This window comes from Mauremys mutica, chromosome 2, assembly GCF_020497125.1.
Source record: "Mauremys mutica isolate MM-2020 ecotype Southern chromosome 2, ASM2049712v1, whole genome shotgun sequence".
Classification (NCBI taxonomy): Eukaryota; Metazoa; Chordata; order Testudines; family Geoemydidae; genus Mauremys; species Mauremys mutica.
The window spans coordinates 152,557,035-152,563,034 of NC_059073.1; positions in this window are offsets into that span (position 1 = coordinate 152,557,035).

Sequence of the window (6,000 nt, forward strand, 5' to 3'; positions counted from 1 at the left end):
TTCTGACAAAACTTTTGTCAAAAAAACCCCCCAATACTTTCCTGCAAAGTTTGAGTTTCAATAATTGGCATTTTCTGATACAAAACAGTTTCATCAAAAAATTCCTAATCACATTTCAATCACAGGATGCTACTCAGGGAAGAGTCCTAATAATAATCCAACTGAGAAGATTTAATATTAAAATAAAATATTAATAAAGTCACGGCCTGATCTTTAACCATTAAGAACAAGTTATAATAATATATTTTACCAGAAAAATGGCAGTTTGGAAACTCCACCTTTTTCTGATATGGTTCTAATTTTTCCTCACAGGTAGTACTCTGACACTGGTTTTGTGAGGTGGGTGACTTAGGTTTCAATTCAGGGAAGCATTGGTTTATGTTCTTTCCCGAATCAGAGCCTTAGACCTTTATCCTCCCTTGTAAACCTACATCTCAGGAATAGCTACTTTTAATGCATAAAAGCAATTAAACCTGAAGTCCCACCCTATTGACTATCTCGGGTTTTGTTTTGTGGGTTGAAGACTAGAAAGCAGATCAAGTAGTTACAGCACCTCTATCTGTTCATCCATTCGCATTCATGCAGTTATGCCACTGACATGATTTATAAATAATAATGCTTGTTAAAAGGAAATTACTGTTGTTGTTTCTGGCCATGCATAACATGTTGAAATTAAAAACAGGGCTGTAAATGCGAGTTGCTGTCATCTTTGTTGCAGCTCATCAGGCAAATTTAATTCATAAATCCTTCAGCAATGTTGTGCTTGGACGCCACTAAGCACCAAAATTCTAGTCACAGAAATGGTTTTAATTATCCTCTTCAATTGCAAGTGGAATATTTATTGTTGTGGGAATAATGATGTTTAAGGGTTCTTGCAATGTCACTGTGCATAACCTTTACATGAACCATTCATTAATGTAGTAGGTGTGAATGGTGAGCACTATAAAGGTGACAGATTTCAGTTAAATCAGATTTGACGTATACAGTTATTTAAAGACACTGCTAAACTGAGTTAGGGTGATGATGGCATCAGTAGGAAATCAAATCCGCATACAAGTATAGAGACATGCACAATAAAAGGAATGGGTATAATGAACTAGATTATTTTTTACAAACCATTATAGTACTTGCATGCCCTTTGTATGTTTCTGATCAAGGTAAGTATAAAGACTATTTTTAAACAGAAATTGGTTTCAAAAACCTTTTTTTTTTAATTAAAAAAATCAGCTTTTCAAATGGAATTTGATACAAGTGAAAGATCAACACAAGACATTCATGGGCAAACTTCTCAAATACAAGAATAATGCTCATACTAAAGAATATAGTTATAGATTAGTATAGGATAATAAACGTAAAAGAATATAATGTGACAGAAATATAGTTAACAGAATAAACTCTAGACTCTTGAGTCATATTATAGTTTGAAGGACATAATATTTTCAAGACAGAAGTAATGAAGCTGGCCAAGTTAAATGTTAACTGAACAAAAAGGAATTTTCACATTATGTTCTATTTTAACACAAAAAAATAGTCACATATAGCACAGGACAAAGAATATACCCATGAATAAAAATCATGTCTCCCCCAAATGATCACAATCTTATCATGCTAATAAAGACCAATAGATTATATTCATGTAGCACTTTTCATGCCAGAATATTCTAAGGCACTTTACTAATTATGGACCAAATTCAACTCCGTGATACGTGTGCAGTTTCCACTGAAGTCAATGGGAGTCATTAGTTCACATTCAATGACAGAGGGTTATATTTTGTCTCAGTTACACCAGGACTCATTTCAGCAGAGCTACTTTGGATCATGGGCCAAAATAGTATATAGAGCCCTTCAGAACTCTCTGAGATACAAGCTGCTACATAACCATATAAAAGTTATCACTATTGGGATTGGTATGTTAACATTAATCAGACTAACGTTGTTTGCAGCATACTTTGGGGAACACAACAAGATTAACTTAATATTTGAAATTACCATTATTTTCATTTTTAAAACTATATTCCCTTAATTGTGCAAAAGATGAACTTAACACAGGGATCGGCAACCTTTGGCACCTGGCTCGCCAGGGTGAGCACCCTGGCAGGCCAGGCCAGTTTGTTTACCTGCCGCGTCTGCAGGTTTGGCCAATCGTGGCTCCCACTGGCCACAGTTCGCCGTCCCAGACCAATGGGGGCTGTGGGAAGTGGCAGCCAGCACGTCCCTTGGCCCGCGCCGCTTCCCGCTGCTCCCATTGGCCTGGAGCGGCGAACTGCAGCCAGTGGGAGGGCGATCGGCCGAACCTGCGGACGTGGCAGATAAACAAACCAACCCGGCCCGCTAGGGGGCTTACTCTGGCGGGCCACGTGCCAAAGGTTGCTGATCCCTGACTTAACAAAACACATTTCATTTTCTAACCATTGCTATGTTTTAATAATCTAATAAATGATGATCTGGTAGAGGTTTCTTTTTAACAAGTCTTTGGATGTTGTTTTTGTCAATACTGTTTGGTTACTATGGGTTCGTAATAATGTTTTTGTGCCATATATTGACATGCAACTCTAACCTACTGCAATTTATGATTAAAAATGAAATTATAATGATTCCCATCTAGAGCTTAGAGTTACATTAAGTGAGGCCTCTTTGTTTATAAATATAGTGAGTTATTGAAAACCTGTTTTATGGACTAGATAACTATATTTTCAAAACTGTAGCAAATTTGGGGGTTGTAAAATAATAATATACAATACAAAATTATACTTTTTAAAGTGTATGCCATTGTAACTACTACCATCTTTTGACTCAGAAGCAAAATGTCCATACGTCTTTGAGCACAGGATATTTTTCAGTAACAGAGAGCTTGGAATGAGTGTACTATGAAACACTGAGCCAGAGTTAACTTCACTTTGTGCCAAACAGCAGCACTGAAATGAAAAGAAACGTCAAACGAGTGTTGACCCTGGCAAAAACTGTTAATCACACAGAGTGCTCATTCCCTGGAATTGTAAATTCTTGGTAAACACAGAGAAAATTCTACTTGGTACAGCAATACTTTCTGAACACAGATTTTGTAGTTATTAAAACAAATGATTTGACGATTAAAATAATGAATCATTTTTAATCAAAATGAACTCCCCCACCCCCAAAAAAAGAACATTTTAAGAGTCCTGAAAGTTCTCCAGAATATCAGGATATAATATAAAAATCAAGACTTGGTAATGTATTTATGGTTCAGCTCACTCTCTGTTGCTCTTATTCTTCCCCTCCCTCCACTTTAAACTTTCAAACAGGGGTAATTAATGGCAATAAATTCTTCCTGGAAACGTATTTTAGGGAGAATAAAGTTTCTGAGCTACTAATTGAACAGTTGTGAATTTATATGAAAAACAAAACAGGGAAAATAGGGATGACTTCCTTCAGACATCAATTATATTCAAGTACAATTCAAGAAGTAACTTATAGACAAATGATCAGAACTAGGTTTTCTGTCTTGCCCTTGACAGAGTTTAATACTCAGAAAACCTTAGCAATTAATTATTACCAATAAAACCATCCACCATAGTCTTAACTCATTTCCCAGGGTCATTTTTACACCTTCAGAAGCTGATCTATGTGAATTCTTCAACCTTAAATTAATTACCTAATCATTATCACACTACAAAATGAACTTCAGTAATAACTACCGCTACATGATTGCTAATACAACACATCTATTTCTCCTTCGCAATTCAATGTTCAACAGCAGGTTGCTTAGTACTACAACATTCAGTTTCAGTAAACCTTGTCTGTGTGTTTTAGCCTACCCTATTCATAACTGAATGCTTAGACTAAACTTCTGATACTTTAAATGGCAGTCCTTTATACCGGACACAAACAAATCCCTTTTTTTTTTTTGGTCTTTGCAGTTAGATCTCAAAGCACATATTTGTAAATGTCCAGCAAAGGAAATTACTAAAGTATCTGTATGCTTTAACTCCAATATAGGTATCTCTGGGCCCACTAAACTTGCTTGAGGAATAATTCTATGACTAGAAATTATAATTAATACTATTTCTTATTCCATCAAATCAGAATACCAGCTATCTATATAGGTGGCTGACTTATGGATAAAAATAGATAACTATTTTGTACACATTTGGTCTCACCCACAAACTGGCCTCAGTATCTGAAGCTGTGGTATGATGTTTGCCATGTAGAGAATTATTTCACTATTCCTCAAGATTCTTCTTCTTCCGTAGTCGGAGGCTACTGATGTTAACTGGAACTCAGTGTGCAGATGCAAAAGGTCCTTTTATATCACATCTGCCTTTCACTGATTTCTGTTAAAACTGTAAATAAGCTGTCTTTTAGATTGAGTTACATGAAGAATACCTGCATCTTTTGCCTGCACACTTTTTGAAACATCTCATATAAAAATAAAGTTGATAAGACCTTGATTAATTGTCTTATGAAATAGGTGTTTATCAAGTTTTCCAATAGGTGGCCTTTGTTCAAACAATGCTGGTAGTTCAGGAATCTTGTTGCCTAATATTTTCCTAATAGCTCTTAAAAATAACTTTATTACCATTAAAGCTGCATGAAGTTCTTTATATATCACCAGTTTACATCATTTTTAATTATTTAAGCACACAATATCTATTTTCCAACTTCCTGAAGATTTTCATTTGTTCTGTGTTGAAGAACTTCATTTCTACATTAATTTGGTGTGGCTAAGCTTGTACAAAATTAAGTTTTACTCCAAAATGTATGGTCAACATTTAAGTTGTTTCCCTCTAACTTCATAACATATTTGTTAATCACACACACTATTAATAATTAGCATATCCATGCCATTATTTGGTATTTAAATCTAAAAAGATCAAACCACTATGTTTCTCCTTCACGTGTGACTCTTTAAAAACAAAATTTTCAAAATTCAAACAAAACTGATTAAAAAGGATCCTCATTTTATCCAAGCATTTGTTAATACAAAGCACTCCTCTAAACCTTTTTTTAAGCAATAATATCAGAAAGACACAGTGCACGCCCATTTTCAATTATTAAAATGAGAAATCTCTCTTTACAGTAGAATCTCAGAGTCACAGACAGGGGCGGCTCTACATATTCGGCCGCCCCAAGCAGTCATGCGCGGGAGACGCCCCGGAGCCCCGGGAGCAGCGGACCTCCCGCGGGCATGACTGCGGAGGGTCCGCTGGTCACACGGCTCGGCTGGACCTCCCGCAGCTGCGGACGGTTGGCTGGTCCGGCGGCTCCAGTGGAGCTTCCGCAGTGATGCCTGCGGGAGGTCCCCCGGAGCCGCGGGAGGAGCGCCCCATCCGCAGTCATGCCTGCGGCAGGTCCGGTCGTCCCGGGGTTCCGGTGGACCTCCCGCAGGCATGACTGCGGCAGGTCCACCGGCCCAGCCTGCCGCCCCTGCCGGCAAATGCCACCCCACGCACGTGCTTGCCGCGCTGGGGTCTGGAGCCGGCCCTGGTCACAGACACTGGAGTTACAAATTGACCAATCAACCAACTCAGACCTCATTTGGAACCGGAAGTACGCAATCAGGCAGCAGCAGAGACAAAAGAAAAAAAAATGTGAATGCAGTACAGTACTGTGTTAAACAAACGACCAAAAATAAAAAGAAAGGGAAAGCAGCATTTTTCTTCTTCATAGTAAAGTTTCAAAGCTGTATTAAGTCAAAGTTCAGCTGTAAACTTTTGAAAGAAAAAACATAATATTTTGCTCAGAGTTACAAACATTTCAGAGTTATGAATAACCTCCATTCCCGAGATATTCTTAACTCTGAGGTTCTACTGTGGTATGAATCATTAAAACATAGGCAACGTGTTTGCAAACATGGGTGCAAAACATAGGCAAAGCTTTTCAAGGCAAACCAATTTATGTTCCAGTTAGAAAGCAAAATCTCCGTCCTGCATTACATTTGTGTTGAAATGTACATGAAATAAAATTAGAGAAATGGGTACTTGGCTCTTTTTCGATATTAGGCCTTGACCTTTTAATTCGCTG